The sequence below is a fragment of the Stylophora pistillata genome, chromosome 2 (assembly GCF_964205215.1).
Source record: "Stylophora pistillata chromosome 2, jaStyPist1.2, whole genome shotgun sequence".
In the NCBI taxonomy this organism is placed as follows: Eukaryota; Metazoa; Cnidaria; class Anthozoa; order Scleractinia; family Pocilloporidae; genus Stylophora; species Stylophora pistillata.
Window position 1 is genome coordinate 22,951,104 of NC_142520.1, and position 14,763 is coordinate 22,965,866.

General features: G+C 39.2%; 2 long non-coding RNA genes and 1 pseudogene across 2 annotated transcripts; 1 reads left to right on the top strand and 2 right to left on the bottom strand.

Annotated features, from left to right (window-relative positions):
- The window catches only part of LOC148737851 (uncharacterized), a 161,881-nt pseudogene that overhangs the window by 9,134 nt on the left and 137,984 nt on the right, over window positions 1–14,763 (bottom strand).
- Window positions 87–1,802, top strand: LOC148737852 (uncharacterized). The gene is made up of 2 exons (XR_015997391.1): window positions 87–551; window positions 966–1,802. It is a non-coding gene; the product is annotated as an uncharacterized LOC148737852 (long non-coding RNA).
- On the bottom strand, window positions 7,822–9,850 carry LOC148737853 (uncharacterized). The gene is made up of 3 exons (XR_015996406.1): window positions 9,705–9,850; window positions 8,281–8,352; window positions 7,822–7,897 (listed from the first exon to the last, which is right to left on the bottom strand). It is a non-coding gene; the product is annotated as an uncharacterized LOC148737853 (long non-coding RNA).

Below are 14,763 nucleotides of genomic sequence, written 5' to 3' on the forward strand. Positions count from 1 at the left end.
TCTGGTCATAGAAAATTTTGAATTTTGCAATGTCTTTTCCCATGGCCTACTCCAGGTGATAGCTCTTCTATTTGGTTGTCGTCCAAGTCTCTACGAAAAGGATATATCCTCAATCTTATGTCTTTTCTGGGTTATTAAACTTAAGTTTATTTTAACCCTGATGAGATTTAAAGAGACCATAGCATACTTTCATTATCAAAGTTAAATAGCGCTAACTCGCTTTCGAGTAACTTAGCGCGGCTGCTGGTAGCCAGCAACTTCTTAAGCACAAAAGAAAGATAAGCTGTTGTCGTGGACTTCGCCGAGTTAATTGTTGTTTTTATATGAAAATCTATAGGCGATGTGTATTCACTTGCTCCAATTTTGTCGCAGTTTTGATCAATTGGTAACAGGACTTCTTGCTTCGCGGTTGTCCTATATTGCTAATCTCTTTTATGATTACAACCCGAATTGGACTCCACTTGGTTCTTCTACTATTATGAATAAGGAGATTGTATGGTCATATCTGGGAAAACCTATCAGACATTGACTGCTGAGTGTGTTATGTGCAGGTGGGTCTACTCGGAGCTGTTATTGAAAACTCCAGGTGGTAACTCCTTGATTTGGTTTCTATGCAAGTAACAAAATTGGCAAAGCTGAAAGGGTAATCATAATTCTAAGAGTGTGGTTTCTGTCACCATGTTCCTTTGAGCATCATTTTTTAATTTGGTCAGAAAAAATTTAACGAGGAATGGCTGGACATGGAGTTCTTAGGAGTAGAGCTCTTAAATTATCTTTTCGAATGGCCGAGTTTCTGCAGTTCAGCAATTCCACTAAAAAGCTTACAAGAATGATATATTAGGCCATTATCTCTATTGGGAAGCACTGGATAAGTTATGGTAATTGACTTCCTGTAAAAGGGGGGGAGGAATGGCATAGCATTTTCTGAATAAAACTTGAGTTCAGCTCGTTATTTCCATCGATAGATATGATACTTGTACAAGTACCATTCGCGAGTTTTATGGTTGCGTTTGGCAGGGATGTCCTAGGTGCTTTCCAGATCGCGGTCAAGTCTGTGAACATCCCGATCGCACCATAGGAGAACTTTGGGAACTTTCCCAAAGAACAAAAAGCCAAGAGACGTTTTGCCAATTGTGTCAACACCTGGCCAATAATTAATCAAGAGGCTAGCCGTTGACCATCGTGTGTGACAATGCGAGAACTCAAGGCCCGGTAGGTGCGAGAGTATAAGGAACGAGAGAAAATCAAGTTAGTTTCTGAGCAGATTCAGAAGAACCCAAGTCGTAAAACGGTGGCTTTATTCATGTTAAACTCCTTCTGGGGCAAGTTTGGGGAATACCTCAACAAAACCACAACCCAACAAATCACAACTGAACAACCCTCTCCTGAACATACTACGTGTTCGTATTTCGTCTAAACTATAAGCGATAAAGAAGGAGAAGCAACAAGAGACGGAAACCTAAGAACATTGTGCAGATCACTTGGTAAATATGACAAGGCCTGAGAGTATCACTAAGGAGGCACTCTCAAGAAGATGTGGACATGAGCAATGTAGATACGTTAATGAATTAGTAAGATAAAGAAACAATGCTTCGATTTTATGTTTTTTTCTACGAGACTTATTAGGCTTGGGGGCGGGAGAGTTGAGTTTTATTATATAAACAGTATATTTATGCACGGCAAAAAAGTAAGAAACCCGTCACAAAACAAAAGAACAGAGTTAGTTCCTGGTGTGGAACCGACAAAAGAGTAGTGTAATAAGTCTAAGCATCATGAAAAAAATATATTTTAAGTCCTTTAGAGCAACTGAGGTCTAGATGGAGCTTAAGTTCAGAGAAGTATAATTCTGACACCGTCTTTTAGAATGGCCGAGTTTCCGAATGTAAGAGGTCCAATTCGATAATTTTTTTACATTGCTTGCGTTAGGGGAAAAAGGCCCATGAAGGATGTTCCTCGGACCTGTTTTGAAACCTACAGAGATTAATAATGACTGAAATGAGACTGTCATAAAAAGAAAGAACCGTAATTTGAATATAAAGTTAAATATGTCCTTTTGATCAAGAGATTATAAACAGTTTATTGGTTATAAACTCCTGGATTGACACTGTTACCTTGAGCTGGGTGAAATAAGGGCTGAAAGTAGTGCAATTGATAACTAAGAGAATGGAACCAGGCTTTGGTAAATGTGCGGGTTGAAGAATGAATTTCCTCTTTTCAGGCTTATTTCGGCAATTGCTAAAATTTTTAGCTCACCTGCTGGTCATAAACCTTCATTTGATTGTCAATACCGCCAATCAAATGAAATTTTACCTTATTACAAATTATATGAATCCCCTCCACGAGAAAGAAGAACCTCCTCAACTGTATCTCGCTTTCAACGTGTGGCTCTATAGCTCAGTTGATAGTAGCGCTGCGAGGCACGAGTTCGAATCCCGTTTACGCCTTAAGTATATCCAGGCCTCAGATAATGGACAAATATCAAAGCAATTCTTTCAAGCTGAATAAAATCTATTCTTTATGTAATTATGAGAAATGACTGATAATTACTATAATAGCTTCTCTATCAGGTTGCTAAAGTCTGTGTATGGAGGACATATCCTGAGTTTAGGTTAAACATTCCGGACATCGTAAATTTCAATTTTTCGATAATTTTCCGTAAAATGTTTTGGACAGCCAACATATTTCGAGAGCCAGTCAATGTTCTTGAGTGGTTTGCAAGGCACTCAAGAAGCTAGCGTTACTCTCGGCTATCGCCTTGCGCGACTCCAAAGCTTCTCAGTTTTGTGCTTAGCAACCTCCCGCGTGCATCCAAAACTCAATAGTGTCCGCTATGGTGTTCACCATTTGTTAAATTTGATTTTCAATCTGCGGGTTAAAAGAAAATATTTCATTGCGAATTCATAGATTAATGACGTACAGAAAAATTAATCCGTTTTTTCGACGATAACCTGTGTTAATTATTTATTGTCTGCACTTTTAAAAATATTCCAAGGAGGATGGACACAATATTCCCGTTTGACTTGACAATATGCCTGGAGATTTGTTTTTTTTAATAACATAAGATGTTCCTTGAAGCTCGCAGTTCCCTTCCAGTATTGCTCTCTGTTGATTTTTTTTCTTTTTTTTAAACACACAAATACCGGAGCATTCTTCGGGCCTGATGGAAGTTATTGTACATATAACTATAATATATGACTGATGGTCGCTGTGCTTTGGAAGACTTCAGATGGTAACTCCTGCATATGGTTGTCTCAAGTCTGTAGTTGGAGGGAATATCCTGGATTTCGGTTTAACAGTTTATCATTCGTGTATTTCTTTGTGTCAATTACTATTTGAGTGACATTAGATTTTGTTAGACATTTAAGAATAAACATTAGCGAGAAAAACACACAACGTTTCGATGACTCCATGTCATCATTCTCAAGTGAGAAGAGAATAAAAATGAATAATTAATTTATACCGTACGAAGGTGACAAACGTAAAAAGTTAAAAATTTTTAAAAATTCAAATAAATAATTGCGCGTGTTGAGTTCATAGATGTAAACTATTAAATAGTTTCGCGCGTATGGAATTCGATTGTTTGTTCAAAGAGGGCTTCATCTTCTTTCTGAAAAGCATCTCATGAACTAAACAGTCCAGTTTCCCGGTGCACTTTTTAAGTACGTTGAAATGCTTGGTCAGGTCGCCGATGGTTTGTAGGCCGTGGTCGTTCTTTAGATGTTTGTCGATGGCCGAACTACGGTGCTTGTCAATACGTTGATGTAAATGCCGGCTGGTGTACCCGACGTACTCTGCATCGCACAGATCACATTTATAATTATATACAACGCATTGTTGGCTAACTATAGGAGGTTTAGGCTCACGCATTCTGAGATCTTCACAGATTTTGCGACTCTCTAACACGGGTTGAAGGGTGTGATCGATTTTGGTGCTTAGATCTGATAATTGCCTTTTCACTGCGTGAGCAGACTTTTGATCTTTAAAAGGCAAAACCACTCGGTGAACAGCATTTTCGTTGATGGATAATTGAGCTTGCACTCCAGGGTTTTCCGACCTAACTGAGGTGACAAAGTGAGAAATGGTGGAATTGATGAGGTGGTCGGGATACTTGAGGTTTGTAAACATCATCTTTAGATGATCACATTCAGATTTGAAGGACTCCCATGTGGACGACAGGCGGAATGCACGATTTAACATGATTTAACCTTGAGGACCGTTTTCCAACCTGCACATCGGTTGACCAAGTACCATCAGACAATGTCTCCCGTAAACGCGCTGCTCCCCAGACTTCTCCGGTTTCAAAAGGAACTGTAAAGAAGCCTGCTACAACGGATACAACCCAGTCGATTTCCGTACCAGTCGCTAATAAGATAACCGCGCCACCCTCCGTTTCGTCGGTCATTTCTTCCAAGTCCAGAAGTGAAATTCTCGAATTGCTATCCACACCTCCTGGCCTTTCAGGTGATAGAGTAGACCTCCTACGGTTAACATCACACCTTCAAGTTCCTCCTGGTTCAATTGCCTTTGTTCTCAACCCGCAAAATGGTCCTCCTAGACATGTGCTAAAGTACACTCCGAAGAAATAGTTTAATATTAGTTTAAAAATTTAAAACCTAAAAATGAAAACTAAAAAGTAGTTTAAGTTATTTAAGTTATCGAGTGTGTGTGTTCAATTTTTGGTGTGAGTGTGTTAATTTTTGTTGAGGTGGGGTTCGATTCCCCAGCGAGTTTGGTGTCTGGTGACCCTCGTTTCTGGTGGACCCCAACCCTAAGGCATTGCACGCAAGCCATGGGTGGGATTAGTCCTGTTGGTCGGCGGGCATTGCACACGCCCTTCATCGGGGGCCCGGCCGTCCACCTTAAACATAAAAAAAAACCTTTTATCGACGTGGCTCTGGTGATGAAGCAGTAGGCCTGTGTTTCTTGGTTTCCGATAAACACTAGTTCTAGTTTACAGCCTTTCTTGAGCACTTCCATACCGACAAAAGGTAACTTGTTTTACAAAAGGTAACTTGCTAGCTCCATGGTAAAGTGTATGGACTGATGGTGGTTATTTAGCGTTGATAATAAATCTTCTGCTGCTGGTACACTTGTGACAATAGCAAACGGGTCATCCACGTACCTTCTGTAAAATTCAGGGAGCTTGTTGTCTTCATCTAGTTTCTCTTTGATAGAACAGAGAAATGCGTTTGCCATAAGTGGGCCCAATGGAGAACCCATGGCCACACCGTCGATCTGCTCGTAAAGATTGCCATCAAATTGGAATAGTTGATTCATAGTTGCAATTCCCAGAAGTTGAGCCAGTTCAGGCTTTGTAATGCTGAGGTCGTGTGTAGCATTAAACCAGTTGTCAGCGAACGCCTTCTTAGCGATGATTTCGATCGTTTTATGGAGCGGCACACTAGTGAATAGTGACGTGACGTCATAGGATACCAGAATGTCATTCTCGTCGATGACTAGGTTTTAAATCTCATCGGCAAAGGAGAAGGTATCTGATATTGTGTAGCGATTGCTTGACAGGGGCTTCAGTTTGTCGTCAAGCCACTTGGCGAGGGCATAGTTGTAAGTGCCGGTGGCAGACAGGATAGGTCTCATCGATAGATTCTCTTTGTGTGTCTTAGGGAGTCCATAAAGATGGGCAAGGCGTGAGCCAGCCTGGCAAACACAGTCGGCAATCTGCTTTGGTAAGATCTTCCGTACAACAGATGCAAGGTGCTTCTCCTTCTCCAATAGGGGGTGGTAATGCTTTACTGAGCGGCCTCTCGTTTTTGGTCTCTGCAGGCTGAAAGGTGTGGACTTCGATGTATCATTGATAGATGCCTGGCTCAGCAGGTTAATATAATCAGATTTGTTCATGATGACTACACCAGTACCTTTATCTGGCTTTGTGACGACGATGTTGTCAAGTCGTTTCAACTGCTTTACAGCCCTTTGCTTTATAGCCCTTAGAAGGGCTGAATTAGTATGTGGGAGGCATAGGTTCGAGTCCCGTTCAAGCCTGAGTTCATCCAGGCTTAAATACGAAAGATGGGCTATAAAAGGAGTCTTAGCTCCCACTGGACCATTTGTCAATCAACCGTCGCGTGATGTAGAACTCTTAGAGTCAAGTCAGCTTGAGCTACAGCTACTCCAAAGCAGTGAACAGCGGGCGCATTCCTCAAAATCGTTTTATGCCTTCATCACAATACAAGAATTTTTGAGATTTGTATATCCTTTCTGTCTTTATTTGTGGCGGTAAATGTGAGATTGAAATAGGTGGTTCGCACGTTACCTCATGCCACCATGCTGGTGGATGTAAACAATAGATATCTCATTTGTTCCTTTTGTTCGTCTACCAGCATTTGAATTTGACTCGCACACGTTAACGGTGAGTGACAAATGAGCCTAGGTCTTCCCAGCCTTCGTGTTTAAGATAATGAACAAATATCAGAGCGTTTCTTTCAAGCCAAATAAAAATTATTCTTCATGTAATAATGATAAATGACTGATAATTGCTGTAATAGCTTCTCTATCAGGTTACTAAAGTCTGTTGATGGAGGACATATCCTGGACTTCGGTTAAACATTTTATCCGTATTGTATATTTTTATTGTGTCATATTTTCTTTTGGCAAACGTAGATTTAAATTTCGCAATAACTTTCCGAAAAATGTTTTGGATCCCCAAAATATTTCGAGAGCCAGTCAATGTTCTTGAGTGGTTTGCAAGGCACTCAAGAAGCTAGCGTTACTCTCGGCTATCGCCTTGCGCGACTCCAAAGCTTCTCAGTTTTGTGCTTAGCAACCTCCCGCGTGCATCCAAAACTCGATAGTGTGCGCTATGGTGTTTACCATTTGTTAAATTTGATTTTCAATCCGCAGATCAAAAGAAAATATTTCATTGCGAATTCATAGATTAATGTCGTGCAGAAAAATTAACCCGCTTTTTCGACGATGAACTGTTTTTAAATGATTTATTATCCGTACTTCTAAAAATATTTGAAGGATGATGAACACAATATTCCCCTTTGACCAAACAATATGCCTGGATATTTGTCTTTTTTTTATTAACATAAGTTGTTCCTTGAAGCTCGTAGTTTCCCTCGAGCCTCGCTCTCTTTTGGTTTTTTTTTTTTTTTTTTTTTTTTTTTTTTTAACAGACAAATATCGGAGCATTCTTCAGGCCAGACGGAAGCTATTGTACATATAATTACGATAAATGAACGATAATCGCTGTGTTTTGGAAGACTTCAGATGGTAACTCCTGTATATGGTTGTCTCAAGTCTGTAGATCGAGGGCATATCCTGGATTTAGGTGAAGCATTTTATCATTATGTCTTTTGTTGTCTCATTTTCTATCTGGCCAAAGAAAATGTCCATTTTTGCGACAATTTTCTGTGAAAACGTTTTGGACACTCGATACATTTCCAGAGCCAGTCAATGTTTAGCAATTTGTGTGATGTTTACAGCACCATGACTATTTTGATTTTTTGCCATTAGTTGTGATCAGTTGTATCAGGCTACTAGTTCCAAGCCGTCTTTATAAGCAAAACACTGGCTAATGGTATTGCATAACGGTTTTGTCCGCGCGGGGGTTTGCACTCGCTCTACAGGTTCAAGTCATCAGATTTTGCGACGGTTCCATTGGATTTTGTGTGCCACGCAGATATTTAAGAGTCAAAGAGGGAAGGAAGGAGGAGGACTTTAGAACTTATCCATTGTATCATACAAATACACTGAAATTTCCGCTTGAATGGCTGCGTTTTGAACCCTGCAACGTCCCTTTAAAGGCGTCTCTTTTCAAGGCGAACAATAGTGTGAAATATAAACGAATAAGTGTATTACTCACAGTACAGTTAACTCGGTGTTGTTAGCGAAGACTCCAGGTGGTAGCTCCTTTATTTGGTTGTCATCCAAGTCACTACGAAAAGGATATATTGTTGATCTAAAGTTTTTTCTGGGTTATTAAAACTAGGCTTTTTAAACCCTGATAAAATTTAGAGACCACATCATACTTTCATTATCTAACTAGAAGGCAAATAATGCAAACTTACTTCCGGGTAACTTAGTAAGGCTTCCGGTAACCAGCAATATTTCAGGTACATAAGAACGATTAGTCAGTTTTAAGCTTCAACCCTCAACTTTAAGGAACGGCCATGGCATGTTTCATGAGCTCTTGGGCACTTAAAGTTTGGAACCAAGATTTTATAAATACGCGAGTTGAGATATTTTATACGTGTGATTGGGTCTGTAAGAGTCGCTTAAAAATGTGTCTTGGAATAAGCAATGCATGTTTTTACTTACAGTCGAATCAACTTGGTGTTGTAGCTGAAGACTCCAGGTGGTAGCTGTGCTATCTGATTCTCATATAAGTACCTATTTAAAGAATATACCAAGAGTTATAGGTTTTACCTAAGTTTGTGAACCAATCAGAGTCAACTTGTGTTGAAAATACTGAGAAGGTGCTCTAGGTTAGTCATTCAATAGAAACTCAATCAATAGTGTGTTCTATGCGGGGATGAGATAATTAGTATTATTAAAAACTGGATCATTGGATAATGCAATTCAAGACTTTTTATTGGCTCAGCCATTATGGTATATGAGCCAATATACCATAATCTAATTTCTGTACAGTGTTAAATCCGGTTTCTTCTCACAAAATAAAGTCGAGAAGATTTGTCTTATATCTTGGGGGCGTTTTTTTAATAAAACAATTATTCCACTCTCGCTTGTTGGATATGAGATGATTATAGCCAACTCGGCGCTACGCGCCTCGTTGGCTATCTATCATCTCATATCCAACGCGCGCTTGTGGAATAATTGTTAAATGTAATGGTTCACGTCAACATATTTGCTGTGATCCTTGCAGCTTGCTTGTATTCTGTCAGTCATCCGTTGGAAGTTTTACTAGCAAAGCAAACAGTTAAAGAGAAAGCCTGCAAGGACGATCAACTCTCGTTTTTTCCTTCTCTTATTTTATCACATTTATCTGCGCAGGGTATCTGACGCATGAAAATAAAACAAATACGAACGCAAAAGAACTAGGTAAAGATAGAAAATGAAATTTTTAGAGCCAAGGCCACCAAAGTCCGGTGGTGGCCTTTTTCTTACAAATGTTTAGATGATTTAATGAGGCCAGGTTACCCCCATCTGTTTATCACTACCAATCAATTAACCATCGCATCTTGTTCCATTGCCTTAGCTCCTAGCTGACTACACCCTCAACGCGTGAGAAATTAGGTAATTCGTAACTCACTGCTTGTCAATATCAACATACAGGTATGCATAACTATCATCTACTTAGAATAAGTAGAGTGGGAGGGGGAAGGGGGGGCAGCAAAGCAAACAGTTATAGAGAGAAAGCCTCCAAGGACGATCAACTTTCGTTTGTTTCCTCTCTTACTCTATCACAATATCTGCGCAGGGTATCTGACACATGAAACTAAAACAAATACGAAAACAAAGAACTAGGTACAGATAGAAAATGAAATTGTTAGAGCGAAGGCCACCAACATCCGGTGGTAGCCTTGTTTTTAAAAATTTTCAGATAATTTAATGAGGCGGTTACTCCCATCTGTTTATCACTACCAATCAATTAACCACCGCACCTTGTTCCATTGCCTTAGCTCATAGCTGACTACACCCGCAACGCGTGAGAAATTAGATAATTCGTAACTCACTGCGCGTCAATATCAACATACAGGTATGCATAACTATCATCTACATACAATATGGTCAATTCTGGGTTGTTATCGAAGACTCCAGGTGGTAGCTCCTCTATCTGGTTGTAACTCAAGTCCCTGAAAGGAGGATGTATCATTGAGTAAGGTCGAGTGTTTCACATCTTGTCCTGTTGTTGTACATTTCCTCTCTGTCCGCCCCCCAGCCCCCACCCCTCCTTCATCACCTCCTCGTAAAACGAAGAGTTGAAATGCTTTCAATTTCGCTGTAGAAAAGGGCAAGTGCTGTGGAACTGACTGTAAATATTCTCCCCTACATTCAACGCGTGTAACTGAGCGCATAATGCCAACGGCAGTGGTACATTGGCAGCGATCTGGGCACCCTAGAATACAAAAAATAAGATATACTCTTACTATCGTATTGTTTGATGCAAGTTATCGAAGGGATTTTAGTTTATTTGGTTGGAGTTGCTAAAGAGTGTATTTGAGTCCTTTAATAAGGTTGGTACCTTCAAGTCATATCGCGAAAACTCAATATTAATCCAGAGCAAGGCAAAAAAAAATTCTGATAGGTCAATAAAACTATGGTTACAGTCTTAAAGGTTAGAGGTATAGAAACTTGCAAATGTTCACTATATTTTCCCCTGACCTGATTCAGTTAAGAATCAAATTTTCATTATTAAAACTTACTTTCGATGACAAGACGGATTTCTTTTTTGTCCAAACCATCCTGTGTGTTCACTTCACAGCTGTAAGTAAGTAAGTAAGATCTTTTGACAGGGAGCCCACGTCACAAAGTGTGGTTTTCAGTGAGGCCCTGCATAAATCTAACGTAAGGATAACAGAAAATATAAATATGGCTATCAAGAAAAGGATAAAAGGGCATAATCAATAGAAGAGACTACATGTTTTTAACAAGACGTCTAAAAACTGAAAAATCGGAAATGTTCCTAATGCCGTCTGGGAGAGCGTTCCAGTCATCTACTGCATGACAAACAAACCGATGCTGACCCCATGTACGCTTTGATTGTGGTTTACAAATGTTGTTATTAAAACGAGTGTTATAATCATGCATGTCTTTAAAATGATTAAAATTAAAATTCCAATCAATTAGTCCATTCAAGGACTTAAAAACCAAAAATAGACGATGAGATCTTCGTCTTTTTTCCAATGTATCCCAACCAAGTAGATCAAGAGCTTCTGTTGCTGATGAATGCTTTGGCATATCTAAAATTAATTTAGCTGCTTTATTCTGGAGTAATTGGATCTTGTTCATCAGAGTGGTGTTGGATTTATCCCCCCAAGTCACATCAGCATAATCAAGGATTGGCAGCACCATGGCTTTTACAAAGAGTTCCCTTGTATTTCTTGGCATAAGATGTTTTATTCTCTGTAAAACGCCAAGCCTCTGAGACACTTTGGTCTTAATGTAATCCACGTGATCAGTCCAAGTCAGATTCTCATTGATAATTACGCCCAGATACTTGAACGAATTGACTCCGTCTAACTCCTTCTCTTTGATTGTTAATGTGAATTCTTCTAAGGTGTTAAGTTTCCTTGGACCGCCAATGAGCATGAATTTAGACTTCGAGATATTTAGTGTAAGTTTATGCTCGTAGAGCCACTGAGCTAGCCTGTCCAGATCCTGATTCAACATGGTCTGTAGGTCACGGGCTGATTGAGAAGAGCAGTAGATAGCAGTGTCATCAGCGAATAAGGTGACCGTAGTGTTCCGAAGGACCTTGGGTAGATCGTTGATGTAAATGGCAAATACTGTACTTGTCGCTGTTTTCTCTAGTGATGGTCAGCCGATACAGTACACTTGTACTGTTCTGTACCACTGTGCCGTTCTTTCTCCAAACAATGACTGGAGCCGGTGCACCCTGTGCTGGACACCAGAGGGATTGATGGCGGTTGAAAAGCACATACTGAGTCTTGAGCACTTTATCCAAGTTGGGTTTCACTGAAGGATAAGAAAAAGTAATACTGAGCCATCACAGAAGTATTTGAGTCTGAGGAGCATAGGCAATGACCACTCTAAATATATGTAAAATGGCTGTCAGGGGCTGATTTCAGTATCTCAATACTTGCCTTTTGTATTAGTAGTCTTGTTTCTGTATAAACCTCTGAAAAGGTAATTGGAGTTATCTGATTTTCTCAACCACAAGTTCTGTCCGCTAGATCGCACAATACCGGAAATGTTTCTTCCACAAAATCTTCCAAGAAGATTGGCAGACTCATCGTATCCATCTCGAAACTCAAGATACATATTATCATCAAAGCACGGTATTTCATTTGAAGTCTTCAAGGTGAAATTCAGTTATACATAATGCCCTTTTGGAGCTTGCAAAAGTAGGCTTGAGCGAAACCGTAGGACGACTCTCTGAGGGCATACTTCCGCCATTAACCCAGCTGCTTATAAAATCAAGAGAAAAAGATAGAAAAATGAGGGAGGAAGCTTTTGTTAGAGTCGTTTCAGGGAATGCTCGATATGACTTTTTGATGAACCCTAATTTCTCCTTACACTGTCAGCCCTGAATCAAACATGAAGGTCACGAGAATAAAGGAAATGATCACCAGCTAAAGACATGTACACCTTTGATTGTTAAACAAATTCTCCCTGTCACCACCTTAAGAACTGTATGGAGAAGAACATGGAGAATATGTATACTGATGTGAGGGGTTATTAGAAGCTAAGCTATATATGTTTGGTTATGTCTATGAACACTACTGAGAAAAACATAGGGAAATGACTTCACATACGAGAGAACTTTGGTCGCATTGATGTGGAGCTCTCAGGAAGCATTAAGTCTTGCTCGACCAAAATTTTTTCATTTGCATTGCATTCACCGTGACTTAACTTAAAGGGACGCGTGACTTAGACCGGCACTGACGTAATGCGTGGGTCGATTATCAACCGTTCTCCTTCCTCGAAAAGACTGCTGACCGCACAAATACTTCCTTTTTGTTGTTCTCCACAAATTAGGAGTTTGCCAGCTCAGATTTTAAAGTAATCTTTGCAAATTTCGAAATTTCGGACTTTGCTGCGGTTAGAAAATAATTTTAAATGGCTTTGGAGAAGTCCACGGTCAACATTCGGAGACAATTACATCAAACGATTGAGAAATTGACCAACGTAACTCAGACGGACAACTCACTGAAATCTAACTGGTAAATATTCAGATAAATCTAGATGTCTTAGACCACCTGGTTTTGAAATTAAGCACCCAAAGTATATTTCAGATTCTTGCTGAGTGCACAAAAAAAAGAAAAAAATTAAAAGCGAGAAGATATCGTAGCCGGCATCCGAAGCTCTTGTCTATCGTTATTAAGATATTTAAGATATTTCAATTCATAAGATACACACTTTATTTCTTGTATTGTTTCAGTTTGCTATCAAAATTTGATTGAGGAAATTTTTAATTCAGCGCCTTTTGGACAGACTGTTCTCGTATAAAATGTAGATGACACAACTACGCGCGCGCGCGTTTGATGCCAAACAACAAAAGTCAAAAGATTCTGAGCGCAGTGATTGGGGCCCTTTTTCTTTTTTGTACAATTTTGGAAATGATCGTTTTTCAGTACAATGCAGTCAAAAATTGAAACAAAAAAAACCGCTAATGCATTTTTTTTTTTTTTTGTTGACTTCAGGCGTCACACAGACATGGTCGTGATCTGCTGCTAATATAACCAAACAGACTCGAGAGAGAAGTGGATATCAACTTGAGTGTTGTGTTTTCTCGTAATTTCCCAAGGAGCAGTAACTCTATTTTCTTAATGTTCTCCAGCCGGGGTTATCCACAGTGTGTCTCCCGTGCGCATGTCACTTACTTTCTCGCGAGTTATTTAATGCAGGCCTGGATATTTAAGGAATTAAAATGCGGGCTATTTTCGTAAGAACAAAAACCGAGTGTCTAAAATTAACTATTTCCAATCCTATTGAATAGGTTTAAATACACATTTAGTCTCTTAACTTAATTACTCCATTAGATGAAGAGAACAGTGCTTACAGAAAGCAATAATGAAAGCCCAGAAGGTCCTTTTGGACAACATCTTCCTGTTTTCTGCTGATGGGCTGAGGGAAAGTTTGAAGATCGAGTAGAGTTTCAGAATATACTCAAATAAATATATCTTATTAGAAGTTTTGTTGTGTAGTATTGATGAGTGTTTTTACGAATTGTGCCGTACAACGAGTACAAATACTCAACGACACTACACAACAAAACGTTTGATAAGAGAGTTACTATCCAACACGCCAAATTGTTATTTCAGTGCGAGCGAATTTCGCCTGTACTTCTGGAGTACAAATATCGCGTGATATTTGTACTCGTCTCATGTGTTATTTGTACTCAAGAAGAACTTTTGGATAATACAGTCAAGTAATGGATAATGCATTTTTATCCAGGAGAAGCGCACTGTATGTTTGTGGAATCTCATAATACACGACAGGTCTCAGATGCCGAGTCTGTCTTCCTCTCAAAGAAGTTACAAATGATAAAATGTAGCCATATCATAATTGTCCTTTATTATAAAAATTTTTCAAGACACTGCTGTGCATAACTGAAGCTTTAACGGGAACTTCTCTGAACCATATTTCAGTACATTTGACAACTGAATAAGAACGATTTATATTGTCACAATATTATGAAATTGTCCCTAAACCGGAAAAGAAGGTTGGTAAAGAAATTCTTGAAAACAGTAATTTCTCCCCTACCTTGCAATTACATTTTCTCCAGTGATGAAATCTTCAAAGTTGTCTTATTCTTCTACGGTATTTCTGCTTTGTTCGAGCGCCAGAAAGAACGTGTCACTGTAAACAGTTCATTGTATAAAAAATGTGGACATATTGTTGTCATCATTCCTCCGAACAAATTCTAAATAACCACCAAAAACGTAGTATGGGAAACAGCATTAATAAGTTTTAAAATTTCTGAACTTCGATTCCTTTTCTGAGGATTGGGCGAAGTTTTTGATGACAGGCCTGAGTAACTACGAACATCTCTATCAGCCCTTTAAACGAAAAAATGGAGAGGTATTCTGAATAAATAATTGCCATGTTTGAATTCCAAGGACGCAAAAAATGTTTTTTTCTCCTGTGGAATTGAAA